Source organism: Apostichopus japonicus, chromosome 8 (assembly GCF_037975245.1).
Source record: "Apostichopus japonicus isolate 1M-3 chromosome 8, ASM3797524v1, whole genome shotgun sequence".
NCBI classification, from domain to species: domain Eukaryota; kingdom Metazoa; phylum Echinodermata; class Holothuroidea; order Aspidochirotida; family Stichopodidae; genus Apostichopus; species Apostichopus japonicus.
The window spans coordinates 31,057,595-31,078,424 of record NC_092568.1 but is presented as its reverse complement, the minus strand read 5'-3'; the positions used below and the strand labels follow the sequence as shown (position 1 = coordinate 31,078,424).

General features: G+C 35.8%; 1 protein-coding gene and 1 long non-coding RNA gene across 2 annotated transcripts in view; one reads left to right on the top strand and one right to left on the bottom strand.

Annotated features, from left to right (window-relative positions):
* Positions 1-20,830, top strand: part of LOC139971559 (protein phosphatase 1 regulatory subunit 21-like) — a 127,244-nt gene that overhangs the window by 56,261 nt on the left and 50,153 nt on the right. The window lies entirely within an intron of this gene.
* LOC139971566 (uncharacterized) overlaps positions 1-20,830 on the bottom strand; it is an 85,570-nt gene that overhangs the window by 33,483 nt on the left and 31,257 nt on the right. Inside the window, exon 3 of the long non-coding RNA XR_011794422.1 lies at positions 6,214-6,360. This is a non-coding gene — a long non-coding RNA (uncharacterized lncRNA). The remainder of the gene's footprint in view (positions 1-6,213; positions 6,361-20,830) is intronic.

Sequence of the window (20,830 nt, the reverse complement as noted above, 5' to 3'; positions counted from 1 at the left end):
TTATATGCATTTAATGATTCAGCTGGGCCTGATAAACTGCTAATTATTAAAATATTATCCTTCCCCTACTCATGATCGTGAGTGCAGGGTACGAATGGACTGTTGGCAAGTGATAGTGTGCTCATCATCAGACAGTGATCTAATATTAAACAGTTGGGTAATCCCATTTATTTTGTTCGTATGCAATCTGGTCTATCCTAGCCTCTAAACTGGTAACATTCTTGTACTGTACCCCCTCCCCCACCCCAAGGAACCTCTCTTGGGTCACTGCCCTTCTCTTCCCAATCTACCTCAATGCAATTTGCTTAGCCAGTGTTTTCATCCGCTTGAATCTGTTTGATTCTGCATTCTTGGTGAACGTGTCCGGTGCCAAATTCTGCATATGAGTATGTCCTTGTAATATATTTAACTTCAATTTAATATTAAAATGAAAAAAGAGTATAGGTGAAGAAATCATATTAAAACTGTACAAAGGTAGCTTTTTCATGGGTTCTGAGTCAAAACCTCGATATATGGCAGATTTTAGCCATAATTTTCGATATTTGCATGATTGTTTGCCAAGCATTTGTATAGGTTCAAATGTTCTAAGAAAGGTTACTGTAAACAGTATTCATTTGATTATTTAAGTAAAATTAAACAGAATTCTGTGTTTCCTTCCGGCTATAAAAGTGAGTGACCAAAATAAGCATATTTTGGAACCATTTGTATCAAAGCTGTATATCAAAGGGATGTTTACATCTTTTGACACATGCATATAACTAGCATGATTGGAATAAATTTATATCTGTATGAACTACAGACCAATCAAATTGATCCGTCAAAACTCCTCTTTTGGTGACCTTTCATGTGTGTGGGAAGTCTTGATTGAACCTATTGTCAGAATGCAAATGTAGATAAAAGCATGTGGAAGAATCATGGTCTGTGCAAATTTTCTAATCGGAAAGTACACAAGAAGGACACGAGACGAAAAATAGTCTTCAGCGCACAATTGGAAAAAGTCCATGGCCACTGGGGAGACTGCCTGTATTTATGTTATGGGGTATACGTCAACCAGGGAGATGCACTTTAAATATAATCAACAAAACATAACCTCAACAAATAAACAAAATGGACATACACCATTTAGTGTACTGGTAATGGACGTAAAAACGCCCATGCAGACAGTAGGGGGGTACTGTCGCTAAAGAAACCGTACAATTAAATAATATCCCATCTATGGTTCAACTGTATTGTTCTGTAGAGCAATAAACTTCTCTGATTTCAAATTATTCACAAATGTGTTGTAATTATCCTTCTACTATCCTCCCATTTACAATTTTAAACATATTATCTTGCATGCGGATCACAAAATTATATTTTGCAACCTCAGAATCGAAAAGCCTCAATATAATATCCCGTAAATGGTAAAGATTACATGCATTCCAAGGAGATTTGCCTGGACCTGCCTCCGAAGAGGAGCTATTTCACTACAATATAAAGATTATGTTGAATATCTTTAGTTTCATCCTTGCAAAATGTGCAAAGATCCGAGTTCACAATGCCCATCCCAGCGAGTAATTTATTAACGGCAAGATTATCTATGAAGGATCTTAAATACCCGAGTCTGGTGGACGGTGATAATGTAAAAGAACTTAAATATATCTCACTCCAGTTCAGATCCCACTCATCAAACTCGAAAGCCCACTTCATTGCAGAAGATGGAGACTTAAAGAGGTTCTGGATACAGCTGTCGTGAATCATTTTTACAAACCTTTCTTTGATTTCTCAAGCTTTATAGTAAGAGTATCCATCTTGAAGACTTTCACCACAAATATCCCTATCCACCATTCTAACACTTCTTTTTCCAATAATTGTGGAGTGAGAAGTAGTCCATAAAGTTGGAATGCAAGTTATACTTGTCCTTGACATTGGAAAACGATAGAAAAGTTGCCATATCTCTGATAAGATATCTTTAAAATACTTTTGACCTTTTTCATACCAATCTTTCAAAGAGGTTGTTGATTCTAATTGCAGAATTATTCCACAAAATTTTTCGTTACGGATTAATGCTAGGAGAAACATAAACGACATTAAACTAAGATGTGACTACTTCAATGACGGAGCTATCATCGATATCTTTAAGGCAACCATCGCTTGGAATTAATAATGTTATGCCAGATTAGGTTACACCAAAAGGCTCAAGATGCTGCTCATAAAAGCATCATTCTTAACTCACCACAGACAAAATCGCCAATAGTTGTATTCCGACTTGCGTTATCTGGTTTGTTTGACCAAATAATTTTGTACACTGCATTCTTAAGTTGCTCTAAGAATTCATCTGGAGGGTTTTGGCAAAACTGAAAAGAAGAGGAAAATGAACTGAGAGAAACCTAGAGTTTTAAACATTCCTGATTTTTCCCAAACTCTTAAGAACATTTTAATCCTTCTGTAATTTCGGGACAAAATTGAGCTCAACCATATGTTTCAAATCTGGGGTAAATGGTCACCCCCAACAACTTAACAGGGCTAGATGCATATGTCAGTCGAGTGTTTGTTATATCTGAATAATAGATTATACAGTTTCTGTACAATCTATTTTATAACAGTTCTTATTTCATTTTCATTAACAGTTCAAATCAATATAATATCATACCATGCATGACTTCAGTTCCTACCTCTCTGCTAGATCTGAATCTCCCAAAGATATTTACATAATTCCAGTATTTTTCTGGGAATTTTGAACATTGCTCAATCATCATTTCTGATTGGCCATGAAGATGATAATACTTTAATACATGCAGTCTCAGAGTGTTACACATTACACCCCCTCCTCCTCCTCCTTCACATGGGTTTGCCCCTCTAAGCTTTGTCATAGTAATTGGCTTTCCTGGATATTTCCAATGTGTGTATGGCCCCCACATTGAGATCGTCCCTGAAATGACAAGCTTCTGGGAAGGAATGTGGTACGTACCTCTGTTTTCCATGTAACACTTTTGACACACATTTCCCTTCAGATTTTGTACAATAGGGGATTACAATTAATGTAAAATCATTGTAAAACATTGATATGAATATCAGTTAACTTCAAAATTATATTTATTATAACATCAAATTGATGCACCGTAGCACTGTTGTTTTATGAAAACATGACAGAGCAGTATGTTTTAATAACTATAATTCTCAATTCAGAATATATGTCAGGAAAAGAAGGTCCTGCAACAGAATTTTACCGCAGGGAATTTATACGGGCTCAGAGGTATCATTATGTGAAATGAAGATATGGCAAACCCTTTTTCTAGATGGAAAAGACATTAAATGTGTAGGCTACTATAGATACAACCTGGTGTCATATAATAGGCTTCTTAAAATGTTATCATAACTGAAGAGTTGATCTGAGGTTAAAGTAAAAAGTCAAAGTCAGTTCCATATACAAGTATGGGAACAAAGAAGGTGGAGGGGGCCTCGGGGGTGGGGATGGGGGGGGGGTTGAGGGTAGCAAAGGAAGTGGAAATGTCACCTTACATCCTTAATACTTTCAACCTAAAGTTTACACTTTTGACACAGCCACTGGATAACTAAATAATAACAATAATAAGGGAGTTAATAGACATGACCTAATTAACATATATCTAGGCTACAGTGTTTTATGACGAATATTGAGGACAACTTAGTAATCGTCAATCGTAAAGTCAAATTGATTTAATAATGACTTGATCTTGTTTCATGTTATTTAAGTAGTTCAAAACCAAATTCCTTTTCGTACTGCCACACAATTACACGTACAGTACTCGTATTTATCGTCGATACTGTATGGAATTATTTCAGTTTAATGGGTCTGCGCTTGTCATTTCGATACTTTAAAGGTCAAGTTTAAGTTCCGATGATTAATTTTGACTCTCTGTGTCCCTCCACGAACCCATCGGCGGGGGCAGTTCCGTACCAGCTTCGATATTCACTGTCGTCGTCTCGTCTTCGTACATCCTGCGTGAACCTCGATCCCTACATCCCCAACGATAAATAGGTAGGATAAAGTTTCTTCCACTGGTTGACTCCCAGATTGAAGAATAATAATGCACTAATATCCTAATTTGTGGGGGAGAGTCTCTTCACAGGGATTGTGTAAGGTATCAGTCTAGGTCTGGGTAACCGATACCGTTACTCCAACTGGCAACCAATGGATTATGGTTAAGATGCATGAACTTTCCACCAAGGGCTCGGCGTCCCGCCCTAGTTCTGTCACTCCTAACCTACATAGCTGGATGGTTTTTACTGTTAAATTGGGCTCGTGCTCTGGTTTCACCAATGATCCCCATGCTTTTATCAATACCGACCTCCTTTCGCCTGCTTGAAGACCCAGTTAAACTATCAATGCTCTAATTTTGGATCCCCTTGTTCTACTTTTTCTTTCATATCCAAATAAAAAAATTCCATATATCTTTAGTGGTCAAAACTTTTTTTTTCTTTTCACCCACGAATGTTTACTTTATGTGACCAGCCGACTCATTATAGGAAATGGAGACTTACTACGTATTCGTTCCTCTTTCATTTCGTATTTTCTTCTCTCTTTTCCGATGTTTACTGATAAAAGTACAGAAAGCGAAAGCAGCATTTATAATTCTGGGAAAAAGGATAAAAGGAAAGAATTGACTGTTCCAATTATAATCAATAGAAATAGGCCAATTGAATTTTTTTTTTCCCTTTGAATCACAGTTGTTCGTTTTTGTTGTGGTTTTTTGATTGTCATTGTTGTTACCCCCCACTCACATTGAAAGTCATCAAGTACTTAAAAAAAAGATCATAGGGGAGTGTTTTTCCTTTCTATACTTGCCGTTGCGCATTAATAGAAATTATTTCAAAGACGGTCTCCGTGAAAGATGCTCTCATATATATCTGTCTCTTCACGCAGTTTATCGCATCAAAAAGAGAATGTTTATTGGTGTGTGAAGAAAATATACCACAATTTTAATCTATTTTTTTCATCATAATTGAAAAGAGAAACAAAATTTTGAATTGGGTATGAGTAAAGCAGGCGTGAGCGTTTATTAAGTTTGTTTTAACTAAAATTTAAGAAAAGAATTCTTCAAGGAACAGTAAAGCTGAAGGCCGGTTTGTTAGTTTTTCCCAAAGTAAATTTTGAATTTGTGTCAGCGTTTGTATATATAACACTTGGAAAAGCACAAATTGATTTTATACACATCCCAATTAGGTCACAGATAAATTAGGTCACAATTATGTCATAAATAAACACTGTTGGATATTTTCCCTTAAATTTGGATTCAAGGGAATTATAAAAGGAGCAGCAAAAATCCCAAAAAAGAGATGCATTTATGGCGAATAGACCTTCTAAACACAGAGTTAGTAAAAAATCTGATTTCATCTGGGAGAAACCAATTAGGGTTTATGTCTTAATTTTAATACACCAGATCGAAGACTTGAGTAAGTCTGAACATGACTGAATAGCTTGTGATATGTCTTATATTATTGTGTCATTGTTATTGTGTTATTGTGTTAATTATTACATTATCTTATTTTGACACTTATTTTGGTTCTTCTAAATCATGCTGCTTGAATTTTTAAAGTGTCTAGTTTGCATGGTGAAGTAATGAAAGAACATCAGAAGAAAGAACAGTGACATATACATATATCCCCTTCCCTTCAGTGCCATTAGGGTATAAATCAAACATTGCACTTAATGGCAGTCAGCTGTCCCCTGATGTTGAAATCAAGTTTCAATGTTAACATTTGCTTTTCAAAATTAGTTCTTGGGGTGACTTGGTGTTAATTTTATTGTCACGGGCATATCAAGATGAGGCTGGTTATATACTTTTTTGAGGGTGTGTGGGGGGTGGGGCATTCCAGATACCTTTCTCTTACCTTTAATGGGACTTTGGGACATACTTTTTTCAATGATGAAACTAATCCTTTGCTCTTATATATTGTTTTATTATAGATGCCACATTCGCAAAGGCTTCAGTGGATGTTGTTAGGCTATTGCAATATTAAATATCTGTCTTTCCATGAAGGAATTAAAACATTCTCAGATCATTCAGGCTTTGTTCTGAAAACAATATTTTCAAACGTGTTTTCTCACTCTCTCTCCGCTGACCCAGCTAATAGATATATCTCAGACGCAAAATGTCAAAACTTGTTTGATTGACGTAGAAGGTTGTACCACTTTTATTCTGCTGTCCTCTCTGGTGCAGGTTTATGCCACAAAAATAAAATTGTACCTACTTTTATAATGGCAGTGTCCACTCGTTCTCAGAAATGTCGATCCTATGAATGAATTCAACTCTTGTATCCCCCTTCTCCTTTGGAATGTTCTGAATTCAGTTACCACGTAACGAGAGAGACGGCAGTCTAGTTGCCGATGACTACCTACTGAGATAGACAAAGAACATGAATGTTGATGTAAATCAAACCGTGAAAACCAAATCAGTATTGGTGGGTGATACATATAGCAAAACCACTTTTGAGAAATGATCTTTACAAACATTTGATTCTCATTTAACAGTCCAAAATGTTAATTTGGACTCCAGTGCATAAATTATCAAAGTAGAAGGAGTAAACAACCCATGTAGATTTGAAAAACTGGATCTCACACATTCAGGTAGCATGTGATTCTGTATTGAATGTATCAATGTATGGATGAACACTACTTGAGAAACAGAAGTGAAGACTTTAAGCAAGTCTAAATATGACAATTCACTATTGTCATTATTGTACTTGATTTTAAATGTTTGCTTTTATTCACTTCTTTTGTTTCTTGACTTTATAAACCTTATTTTGCTCTGTATGTTGGTGGTGACACTGTTTAGAGGCCGTCTGATTTGTTAATAAATTTAACTCTGCCAAAATATGCCAGAATATGACAGAACTATACTGTTGCCTGCGTTCTAGTACTCCAGCTTATTCTGCAAGTAGGATGAGGTTAGAGGCCATGTACATGCTGTTAGGATCAAAGCAGTGACAAAGCAGTTCAACTGGGCTGCTAGGTGACCATTTTGTATACATTCTTATCAGCTTCTTTGGCATATTTTGGGTCAATACAGATGAAGTTTTGAACATAATATATGATATATTAATTAATTAATACTGGCATTGCTTTCGTTAACAACACTGTTGTCACTTATCATAACAAAATATGAACATGCAACATTTAAAGACAAATGAAACTTAACAATTTCACCTCCTGATGACATCATTCAACAAATGGTATAAATTCCACTCTCTTGACTGTTATACCATGACATTCAAGACGATGGTTGTGCTAATTGAGTCAGTTCTCTCAAGAATAATACATTAACATCCATCAAAAGAAAAACAAAAATGTGAAAGATTCAGAAAATGTCATGTGTTGTAGTACATGATATTACATTACAATGTGAAAACCAAACTATAAGATGCATCAGTGGGCTGAAAAGTAATTATAAACAATATTAATGTACTATCACATATGAATAAAACATATATATAAGAATGCTAACCAGAGTCATCCTGTACTCTATGTGGATGCCAACAAAATACAGGTCTGTCAACAGTCACAGTTTAAAGGAATTGGTCACAACTTTATATCGACCCTCATGAATCAGGACCAAACGAGATGAATCAATTGATTTACACCTTTATGAAGGCCACGCCTATTTCAGATCTGTTTAAATAGAGTTTACCAGGTCAACCCAAGTGCTGGTGGTGATAGTTTTTGTGATGGAACACATAAGCTCAGTTCTCACCTCCACGTGGGGATCTTGTGCCTTGCCCTAGTTTTCCAGTCTTTCGCTAATAACCTACTTAAAAATCCAAATAAAGCCTGTGTTTAGTATGCTATAGTCTACTTTTTGTCCTAATTCAGATAGCTCAGGGATTGGTGTTGGCTGCTAAATAAACCTGACCTCAAAAAAGAAAGCACTGAAGTCTTATCTCGCCCTTCTCCAGCTTACTGATCTGCATAATAAACCTACTTTCTTTGTAGGAATTATGACAATAGTCCTATTTCCCTGTTTTAATTAGGATGTGATATGTTTCTTTGATCCAGTTATTCGTTGGTTCCCTAATTTACAGGGCAAATTGAGGTTGATTTTGCATTAACCTGTTCAAAGCCCCAGAACAAATTGCTTTCCTCAAACGCCAAAGTTTCTCTACAATTTTCATCTGAAAGTTGTCTGTGAAATTGGAAAATTTATAAATAATGAATTAGTTCTGTTTCAATCAGGTTTTCTTTTCTTTTCTTTTATTTCTCTTCTCTTCTTTTCTTTTCTATTCTTTTCTTTTCTTTTCTTTTCTATTCTTTTCTTTTCATTTCTATTGTTTTCTTTTCTTTTCTATTGTTTTCTTTCTTTATTATTTTTCTTATATTTAAAACTTGTTATTTTGTATCTTTTTTTATACTTTTTTAACACCCTCCTTTGATGTGTTAAAAATATGTGTGAAAGTAATAAAGTCAATATATTCAGTTGAAATGAAATCATGTGGAATTATATGAATAATTGTTAGGGTACGATATGATGCGAACACTATCATTAATATGCCTCCCTTTTATAACTCGGCCATGTTTAAATGTTTATGAAGAACACACATTTTTACAAAGCTATGTGTTATCTGGGTCGTAGTAATAAAGCAAGGTGCATAGGTTTGCATGTTTGACTGATTTTGTTGCCACAAGGCCAGCTCTTAGTTGGATCTTTAGCCAAAAGTGACTTACTTGCCAAATAGTTTGAACTGAGTTGAATACAGAGAAAATGTAGGTTTGTAATTTATCAACCAGTGTAACTTTTCCAATTGACTCCCACTATAAACACAAAAGAATAGTGTGTACGATGTCTTTGTTCTTTTTGTTCTTTTGTTCTTTTGTTCTGTTCTGGTCTATTCTACGACTACGTAGGAAACAGATTATACTCGGTCTGCATGACTGATTTAGAAAAAGGTTTAAAGTTTCAAGAGATGGAAGAAAAATGTTGGATTCACTAAGATATATCCTTCACCTCTAACTTATATGTCTCTATAAATTTCTACAAAATCTAGGATTGTATAATTTGGAGCTTCCAGATGTTTGGATTTCTAATATAAACCGGTTTTGATTACTCTAGACGTACGCTACAAACACCCGTCAACCAATCGACGCTAGTGTTCTATCTCAGTATCCTGATCGGTATACGTGACCGATTGGGACATAATCTGGACCCACTTATGGCCCCCAAATGTTTCTTTTGCCTTGTTGCTTCATCCGTTAAGCATGTGCAAGGGATTCTACACAGTGGTTCACACGCAGCCCTGTCCCCTCCCCTTAAATATCCCAAACAGATCATTGTTGGCAATTTAATGTAGCTGCAATCTCAACACAGAGAGATTTTGTAGGGTTTTATTGTTATTTATTTACTTTCATTTGAATAACAAAAACCTGCTGCAATTGGAAACATGTTTAGAAAGTTGGAGAACTGATAGAGAATAATTATTTATAGATACACTTCTTTGATAAGCATTGTACAAGCACTTACCTTAGAGACAGATTCACATTTGATTTTTTTTTTTTTAAATCTCAAAAATGAAAACATGTGGGTTATATATATATTTTGTTTATCAGCTACCTTCCAGATTGTCTCCATAAATTGGTCTACTTGTCTCCATCTGCCCTCTCTCTCTCTGTTTTGATCTCTTTGACGAAAAATAATAACAGATATTAATAGTTTTATCAAGTAGGTATTCCTATTTTTGCTCTTAACATGTATTTGAAGCAACAACAACAAAAAATAGGCAAGAAATTGGTACAAAACAAGTCTATAAAGTTTCCAAAAGTGGACGAAATAAAAATAGGTGTAAAGTTCTCTTTATATTTTGACAAAAGCTATTTTAAAATGATTTACTATTTTATTAGTGTTGGGGTACGGTTTTAATTTGTTTGGATGAGAAGATCTGTAAGGGACTGTAACATCATCCAGATTTTCATTGTAGTTAGATTTTTACTGGAGCATCCAACGACCATCCTCCATCGGATCTCTGGGAGGTTGCAAGAAGATCGTTTGAAGTGGTCGTGGGTGATTATCCTCCAGTCTCGAGAGTACTCTAACTTGTTTTCTTCCTTGTTCGAGTGCTTCTTCGAATTACACATTGAAGTGCGGCTTGTTAACCCCTTCACTACCTGGGGCAGTGAAGGTATGGGCAAATTCATTGCACTTGAATGCTTTTGGAGACCTCATTTAATGAGATACCTAGTCCAATTTGTCCTTATTGTGGTATAGATAAATAGAACTAAACCCAATTTCCAGCATGAATGGCTTCCAAAACCCAATTTTTGCCCTCATTTACTCCTTATTAGTCATTGTGACCTCTTTTTAAGAATTCCACTTCTACCTAGTACGCCGTCATCAAAAGCTGTTCTAATTTCAAGGGGCTTTACACCTTTCTGCACATGCTCAGTGAGAGCCATCGCTCTCTTCACACCTTGCCCAAAAAGAAACATGATTAGCTGTCCGGCCTTTTTGTTGCGGCTAAATTCCCCTTCCAGCTATTGCAGTAAGAGGACAGAAATGAACCCAAGAGATCAATCCCTTGTTCTTTAGGAAACGAAGCGACCTAATGAGTATTGATAGTAATTTACAACCATTTTCTTTCAAAATAAGTCTCGTCATTTCACCCCTTTTCTTTTTTTCTAAGGTCTGATGAAATCGCTTACATAATTGGTATAAATGATTGAGTATTTTTGGAAAATAGGACAGGCAAAATGCAAAGGTAAATAGCGTCGTCGGCACAGCATCCTTTTTTGTTCTTTTTTTTTAATTTTTTTTTTTTTATTCCTTCTCTCTTGTACATTGCTCTGCGGCATGCAAAACCAATCGCAAGCACGACCTATTGATAGAATCTGATGGAGGGAAAAAATTAAGGTTTTTAGAGCTCAATAAATACTTAATTCAAAGGACTCTAATTGTAGATCTTCCTTTACAAAGGAAAAGGTAAAAGAAATGAAAAGAAGACCAAGAAAAAAGACAGATAGAGAGAGAATGAGATGAAGACAAAAAAACAAAAAAATAGAACTCCTTTGTAGTTAGCAGGAAATTAATGGGAGAAATGGATTAATTATTAGGTTGTTGCTATTTGCTTTTAACGGCAACAAATTTAAAGTGGGTCACCTGATTTCAGAGTTGAACGCAGACGGTTCAAGTAAAAAAGTAGACACTAACGTGAAATTAATTGATCGCCAGTTGGATAAATTTGCTCAAAGATCTATTTGACCAAGAAAACTTTTCAGGATGATACCATTCTGTTTTGTGGTAAAGAAATATGGCTTCATGATCAGTCAGTCCATTAATTAAGGCGGGGAAGAAAAAAGTGTCAATGACGCATTCTTCTTTTAACACTTTCATGGGTTCTTCTGGTTTGGGGGGTCACCTCTCCCCCCCCCCCCTCCAAGTATTTATATTTTGAAGCAGAGACATTTTTATAGCTGGTCATGGAGGGTACAATACTTACATTTAGGTGCAATCATTCGCAACATACTTAATTTATTAATTAATTAAGGGTGCATTTAAGCGAACAATGCAGACAGGTTCTTTCCGATCTCATCGTTTAAACGGTTAAGAGCTCATAGCTGAAGGTAGCTCGAATAGCTGTCACTACTTGTGATTGTGATCTACAGGTAGAGACTCTCTGCTTCATGGTAATTAAGTTTAATCGAAACAAAAGCCAAGTCCTAATTACCAACAATTAATGAGAGGGTAAACAGATGTTACCCTGCTAGGTTTGTCAACTAATGGAACATGGAATGGTTTACAGCCAGGAATTAAAGCTTTGTGTTGGATCGACATCCCCACCATTGGCTCTCTTTAGCTGTACAATGGCGTACAGAGTTGTTAAAGAAGATAATGTTGTGGAAAGTAACTTTATCTGCAACACAAACAACGTAATTAGGCAGAAACTTCAATGGTTTACCTATGAAAGCAATGAAGCATTTTACATGAATTTTGTTGGACACATATTTTCTGTACTGGGTTTAACTGTTACTCTCCAATAAATAACAGTCAAACGTTTCTTCCAACTTGCGTTTTCTTTAAAAAGAATCATAAAGATATGTGTAAATATTTCCTGTCCTGATGTTGAATAACTCTCACTCCTGTATTTATTCATAGTTCTTAAAGCAGTAAATTGCAGATATCAGATTTATCAGATATTCTGAACAGATGTTCGGGTTTATTTTAAATTTTTAATAGCTCTGTCTGTAGCAGTTGAAGTTTTTGAATCTCTTTTATTCCCCAAGGTTTCATTTCCATACTTGTAACTCCTACATCATGGAGAGGTTTCCTCCACTTGGTGTTTGCCCTCTTGTGATCTTTTGTTAGGCTAATTATGTTTAATGGCATAGACTAGAGAGACAATTATCTGTAGAAAAATAAGCCTAATGTTTAAAACCTTGTTACATGAACAACATGTAACAACGTCACACCCCTGTAGAGAGTGACAACAAAAAAGTTACGACCCAGACACAAAATACACAGAGCTTTAAGACTTCTCTAGGAATTGTGAAAAGATGGCCTATAGTCAGTAAGCCCCTATAGCCAGTAAGCACCTATAGCCAGTAAGCACCTATAGTCAGTAAGCACCTATAGCCAGTAAGCACCTATAGCCAGTAAGCACCTATAGCCAGTAAGCACCTATGGCCAGTAAGCACCTATAGCCAGTAAGCACCTATGGCCAGTAAGCACCTATGGCCAGTAAGCACCTATAGCCAGTAAGCGCCTATGGCCAGTAAGCACCTATGGCCAGTAAGCACCTATAGCCAGTAAGCACCTATGGCCAGTAAGCGCCTATGGCCAGTAAGCACCTATGGCCAGTAAGCACCTATGGCCAGTAAGCACCTATAGCCAGTAAGCACCTATAGCCAGTAAGCACCTATGGCCAGTAAGCACCTATGGCCAGTAAGCACCTATGGCCAGTAAGCATTTATAGCCAGTAAACAAAGCTGCCCTTCATTATAACACTGAGCAGTCTTGTAGGGTAATGCAGATCCATACTATAGTATCTAGGCTATCTTACTCATTTCAAAGCAATGTTTGTTTCCTAGAAGGAACTAACTTTAAAGACTTATAAGTGCAAGAAAACATGGATAATGGCGTATCCCACCAACGAATGCTGGCAGCATGTACCTTAAAGACTTGAAGTGCAGCATCATCAGGGTAAAGGACTTATAAAGGGCCTACTGATTGATACTGATCACATTGAAATCCTTCGAACAAGGAAAGAGGAAGTGGGCAGTACGTAAAACATGGTTAATGGCATATCCCACCAACTAATGCTGGCAGCGTGTGCCTTAAAGACTTGAAGTGCAGCATCATCAGGGTAAAGGACCTATAAAGGGCCTACTGATTGATACTGATCACATTGAAATCCTTCGAACAAGGAAAGAGGAAGTGGGCAGTGACGCAACGGTGGTGTGCAGACTGCATGATATGCACATTTAGACCTGTTATTTTGTTACTTCGCTGGATGGTTTGGCATTTGATCAAGTTGGCGTGCGTGTGTGTGTGCTGTGAACTTAAAATAAACCTAAAGACCCGTTCTGAAGTTTTAATTTAGTATGTCATTACACCTTTTAAAGTACAAAAACCCTGTTGGTTTTGTTGTAAGGTCATAGGTAATTTGTCACCAAGAGAGTTTGAAATCTGAAATCCTAAACTCTAAAAGTAAGCATAAATATGAGCTTGAATGAATGTTTTACTTTGTAGTAGATCTAACCTGTTGCTTTTTTTATTTAGATCAAAGATCATATAAGGTCAATAGAATTCACAGTTTGAAAACCCTTTAATAAGCAGTATCTCCTATAGATGTATGTTGTCATTAATGTGATTTCAGTGTCAAAAGATTTGTTCTCTAAACTTGACGACATTTGAAGGACATTTTTCTCAACTATTCTGTGAAATAATCCTGAAATTACCACAGGCTCTCTGACAGTCATCTAGACCTTTCAGTGAAGATATTCACAGAGGAGCAGGTGATGAAATTGCCAGCTTTCTACCAGAATTGAAACCACAAGATCAAGATAACCCATGAGGCATTTAATATATTTGTGTATTAATGCATCCTGCACTTTACATGGACATCGCTTCCTGTGGCCGTCGTATATCCGTAGGGTCACTCTCATTTGCTATATACCGAACTGACCTCTGCAATTGGCATTCACCAATACTTTATCAAATACACAACAAACTATTAAAATTGAGAATTGTTTGGTAGAGTGCGGACATTCATACATAACATAACGAGGCATCTTTTGTCTTTTAATTCCTACGGCGTCGTTAGCAGCCAATCATGCATGTGAATGGAATGCCACGTTAAAGCATGTAACAGAGTGTATACTTCTGGGAAACGGGGAAACTCCCTCCTCGCCATATTGATCAGGAAGTTGGATTTGTAGAAAAGATAAGAATACATACAGGCTATTAGAGATCTCTCTTGTTTCTTGTCGAAAGGAGTCACTGCCCCAGTTTTTAGTCTCTTTGGCCTAGTTTCAATCTGGCTAACCCAAATTCGGTCACTGTCTTGGCCCAAATCTTCATTCTCTGATCCTCTAACTCCCTTTCTTGGGCCATTCTGTCAATAGTGACCTGGTTTCAAAAAGAATTGCCTTACTTTCGGCTTGTACTCTCTTGCTCTACATATTCAAGAGCCCAGACATTTTTTTTTGTTTTCTCTTTATTTATTTTTTTTCTAATTCTATCTCCCTCCCATCCGCCCTCAAAACTCAAACAAGCTAAAGCCTTTTCTCTCTCTCTTACATTGGAATGTTTGCACAATGAGATCAGAACCACAGGTAAAGCCTTTTCTTTTGTTTGCCTACCTGGCTCTCCAAGGCAGAAAAATACAGTTCCCTGCCTCATCAGTTAGCCGTTCCTTTTTTTTTTTCTCTTTTCTTTCTTTCTTTTTTCTCCCTTTTTCCCTTTCCCTTTTAAACCCCTTATTCCGATACTCTCTGGACAGGCAGATTAGTGTAATATTGTTGTCTCCGGTGTTGTCGAGATCACCTCCCCTCTAGAGGAAGCCAAATAGTGCATTAAACTCCTCAAAAAAGTACATCTCTTCAACTTCAAAAGGGGAAGAAAATAGCAAAAGAAAAAAAGAAGAGAGATCGTCAGAGGATGTACTTTGGGACCAAACGGATAAAAGGATAGAACATTACATGATATCTTGGGGGATTATTTTCTAAACTGGATCAGGGAGAGAGATAATTAAAAATCTGGAGCAGACACCCAAGGCGAGAAAAGAATTGTTTACCATCAAAGGGACGAAGGTCAAATAGAAAAAAAAAGAGAAGGAGAAAAGAAAAGAAAGAGAGAAAAGAGAGGAAGATAATAAGGAGAATAGTATGGTCAGGTGTGAAAATGAACTCATGATGAAATAGGTATATGGGATGACAGGGCTTAGTTGATGTGTCAATCCAACTTCACCCGAAGGTCGTGAAAATGTCATTCGTGGGTGGATCCATGTTGTTATCGTCAGCAGCTACTGTACGATGATATTTTAAATCTAATACGTACAAAATAGAATATATCTAGTTTAATTGTTTATCAATGTTTAATAATTATTATGTATTGCTTATTTTCCTTCTTGTTCCATTTAAAGCTTAAATTAATTTCCAGCTGCTTTTAATAGTTCGTCACAGCGTTGTGTCTCTTTAAAATATCGGTTCCTTTCATGTGACTATATATTTTTTGAATAAAATTATATGTGAAATAGTAATAAATTTCCCTTTGATATCCCAATCGATCCGTCAGATTCCTGGAAGTAATTGTATAGTGCAATACTCCATATAAATGTAATGAATTTAATGGTAAGCACATACAGTGAATCTGCTCGTTTTAGAGAGTTGGATTAACCCAGTACCCTAATTAACCGTTATTATTCGTCTGGCAGAATGATCGATTCAGCTGTGTTTCTCATAAGTTAAATGTAAAGTAGGTAATTAGGCTTCAATATAATTCTGAGTATAAATATAGACTAAGGATTACATGCTGATATATATTTGAATCAACATTATGATTGAATTTTGTAAATCAATGTCAAAAAATGGTAGTAAAGTTCATGCTCAAGCCTTTGTGCAGAAGACTATGTACTGTTCTTTACTTTGAGGCAAAAAAAACCATGTTACAATTACATGTTGCCTGTCCTTGTTATTTTTGGGAATAAGTTTCGTACTATTAAATCATGAAAGACACGGAAAAGTTGAGATCTTTGGATGTTGACAGTTTGATATCTGTGAATGTTTCCTTGATCATCCAAGAATAGAAAATTGTAAGCTGCGATACAAACCATTATGCTAGGGTTATCATTAATTGTGAGACTGTTTTAAATTCTTTTAAATTAAAAAAAGTTTTAAATTATTTTAAGACATCTCAACAAGGATCAAATCATCACTTCGTCTGCGACATTGAATAAAAATTGTTGGTTTATACAATAACTCTGGCAAGTCAAATATACTTTGTGGAGTTTTGAGAGAATTTGCTGTATACTATTGAACATTAATAGGTGCGTGTTTGCAAATCATGTTCCAGGTGTCATTTACCTAAACATTATCTTACATGGCTCACGAGATGCTTTTCACAAACGACTCAACCTTCGAAGTGACTAAGAAAGATCTCTTGCCTGTAATCTATTAATACCAGCAGTATAATCTGAATAGCTTCTTGACTTCGAATCAATAGTACCTATGATGCTTAGATGGTGAAATCGAACTTTTCTAATGATAGAAACTTTGTTTACTATCTAGTTGTATCATTATGAAGAACATCTAGATCGTGGATGGGCAAGAAATTGACCTTGCAAGGCCATTTAGTGATGTTCTGTACCCAATCGGCCAGTCTTGATGCTTGAGGATACATAAGCAACTAATAATAAGAAATGACAAGATTATAAATTGTAAGGTAAAATAAAAGTTCTTCATGTGTCTTATCCATCTGTTACTTTGAAATATCCTCCCACAAGTATAGGACCAAAGCCTTTATATAAACTCCCAATAGTATATAATTATTTCAATTCTTTTCTCTGTGTAATAAGGTGCTGCAAGCCACAATTCGAGGGTAATTGTGAAAACCGCACAGGCCGTAGAAAGTTGTCCAAAGGGCCGATTATGTCCCTAGGTTTTGCACTTTACCCAACTGTGATCAGCATGATCAGTATCGTGCATACTGTGATTCTAAATGGGTTGTTTGAGGACCAGTAGGTGTGTAAATGAACCACTGTTGGTGATAAGAAGTGAGTATATTCTAAGAACAATGCAGTCAATCAACAGGTCAGTTTCGACTAATTAAGACAATTTTGGCATATTTAAACAGTTCATCAATCTTCAAATGGCCATTGGCAGGGGAAAAAAGGACATACAATGAATAAATTGTGCAAAAAGGTTTTAAAAAAATGTTATAGTTATAATTCAGTACTATTGAACTGATCTAATGGTCTGTGTTTATAGACTCAGTAGCCCAGCCGCTTTAATTGATGAGCCTCAGATGTTTAAAAGGTGTGAAGACTCGCGCAAAGAGAAACATCTATAATGCTGTAACAGTAGTGTAAGAAACCACCATCGATCCCAGAAAATACACACAAGGCTTGCTACCGTTGGTAATTAGACACTAGTGTACAGTCAGTACATATAGCTGTGGTCAATACCCACAGCACAGTGTATAAACGATACAGCAATGGACATCTCATGTCCAGCTAAAGATAACAAGGTATCACGTTTCATTACTGTCTGCATTTTGTATTGACACGAACAAAATGTCACTTGCAAGCAACAATATGTTAACTTTTTCAGATGGCCGCACACAGTTTGGGGCGAGTCTTCAATGACTTTAAATGGTCATTTCTGAAAATGTTTAAAGTAGTATAGATTGACTACCTGAACTGATAGCAGTTGTTTTTGATGGTCTACAAGTACAACAAATAAAAGAATTAGAACTTTCACTAAATTTGTGGGACAAACTTTTTTATATATTTGGTTACTAGGTTTGATAACTCATAGATTAGGAGCCAACATTTGTAACCACCATACAATCTCTAACTTTGTACAAAGGTATCCATTCACGTGTGAATAATTCTTTAATGTTTTCTAGTGCATGACATACGTGAGAAATAATGTGAAAGTAATATTTAAGAAAAGTGCCGAAAGATATAAATAGCCAGGGCATGACAATGAAGCAACTTGATCCGGTCTCAAGCCCCAGTCACGTTTAATACCCCCAGGCTGTCACCCTGTGATCATGACACCTGTGTGATACTGTACCAGCATCCATAAGGTATTCAACCTTTTGAAAGGATATAAATGCTACACATGTGCCTGTACATGACAATGAAGCAACTTGTAAAGTTGATCCGGTCTCAACCCCCAATCACCTTACCTAGAGACTGTCACCTTGTGATCATGACACCTGTGTCATACCGTACCAGCATCCAGTATTCAACCTTTGAAAAGGCATAAATACTACACATGACCTCGGATTTAAAGGTTAGTGTGAGATTCATCTCTACTGTTTACTGTGTATCTGAAACACGTTTACCAGGAAGAGGATGATATCAGAAAATATAGGAGATTTGTCGAGCGGTATATAATAATTTATACTGCTACCCGTCTAACACTTAAGGATACAATGGAGTCTTTTACTGTAGCCAACCGGTCCAGGCGATTCTACTGCACAAGGCTACATCTCACTACTCAGGGCTTAATTAGGATTAGACACTCTTCAAGTATGAATGATAACCTCTCTCCAAACTGGCAAAGTGTGGAAATCACATCTCCTTTTATAGAAAATGGATTTCCAAATACCTGCAAAGCTTTCACAGGCCAGAATAATACAAAGCATAAACAATAAGTTTTTGCTGTTAAAAAAGCCTAACAAAAGATAGATAAAAATAGCTATTTTGTGGAAATATAATCTTTACATAACTTGTCGACCTCCAGTTGACACTAACATGTAAAAACAATACATTACATAAGCTTGCATGGTCAATTTGTATATGCACTAAACACAACTGACGATTCAATAAGAAACATAAGCAGACTTGTACTTTTGATAAAGTGCATAACAAATTCACAGAAATTGTTGTTGAGAACACAACAATATGATAAAACAGAATAATGTGAAAGTCATTTTGTAGTATTATAACCTCGTTAAATAATTAACGAGACTAAAAGCTATGAAAGTAAGTAGAATATTAACGAGCATGAATTATGCAGTTTGCTTCAACCTTCTGTCTCAGACATGAAGGACATAAATTAACATAACTTGTCGACCTCCAGTTGACACTAACATGTGAAAACAATACATTACATAAGCATGCGTGGGCAATTTGTACATGCACTAAATCCTTCTGACGATTCACAATAAGAAACATAAGCTGACTTGTACTTTTGATAAAGTACATAACAAATTCACTGAAATTGTGCAAATATAAGAAAGTTAACACACTTGATTTACCGATTTTGAGAAAATGTGGGAAACACTTAACAAATTACAAAAGACAGAAGGTTCCAACGTCTGAAAATATTGAACAAGTTAAACCTGTCAAAATTGTGAACAATTTTGGTTAAAATTCTTCCAAACAGTAGCCATACATCACATATCTGACCCTTAACCCAATTGTAGCACCACTAAGGGAGAATGAAATAAAATCTACCAAGATGGCCTTCCATGGACCTCAATACCATAAGAAAGGATAATCCATCTCTGCAAAGCTATGTCGTTTACACACAATTTAGGTCTACCTTGTGGAGATTAGTTAATTAAAAAAAACAATTAAACAATAGAGGGAGCCCTAATCAAGAAAACGATACATTCTGTTGTTGAGAACACAACAATACGAGAAAACAGAATAATGTGAAAGTCATTTTGTAGTATTATAACCTCGTTAAATAATTAACGAGACAAAAGCAAAGTAAGTAGAATATTAACGAGCATGAATTATTCAGTTTGCTTCAACCTTCTGTCTTAGACATGAAGGACATAACTTTCATCGGAAATCATAATTGAATTCTATTTATCAAGAATATCTGAATTGTTCATTACAAACAGATGTTGGATTATGGAAATCGATAGCATGTTGATTCATAAAGGTTGACAAAACTTGTGTGATCGTTGAATTGATGCTAATTATTTGCATGGGTAATTTAATTATATTCTTCGTGGGAGAAATCAGCATAACTGATATATATTTACCATAAAGCTAGAATACATCTCCCTGATTTTATTGCAAACCAGATTATATTTGCATAATTGGTTGAAAAAGTTAATAAGAAAAAAAGAAAATCATCCCCTTTAACTGCAGGAAAGAATTTAAATAGATCCCAATTTCATTTTGGTGGTTTTGGAACATTGTTTTTAATCCTAACATGGTGAAGATGTGAAAGATTTTTAAAAAGTGCAAGCGACTGTGGCAATGGAAATTGCTATTCTTGCTTTTGCCTCGAAAAGATCAATGATTCCCTAAATTCTATGCAATAACTTTTAAGTTCTTAACACGTTTCTTCAATGTGGCTCAGAATCTTCATAATCATCTTAAGTTTGCCGAATACAATTTACACATTTTTGCATTTTAAGAACTTTTTCCATCGTAAAATCTTTGCGGCTCGATATCTTTATTACACAAAAGTCATAAATCCTGATGGTAAGATCGCTTCTACTGGTTTATTAGGTAATTGCAGTAATTTAATGGGAAGTGTTAATTACCAGTGGTAAGATTGGTAACATCTGTCACAGCCATTTATCATCTTCTTGTGTACAAAGATCACTTAACAGTTTGACTAAATGTTAACTTTGGACTGTAGGACACAAAGTTTTGACACCTGTTCCAGATAATATAGTTTAATTATTGCTTTCTC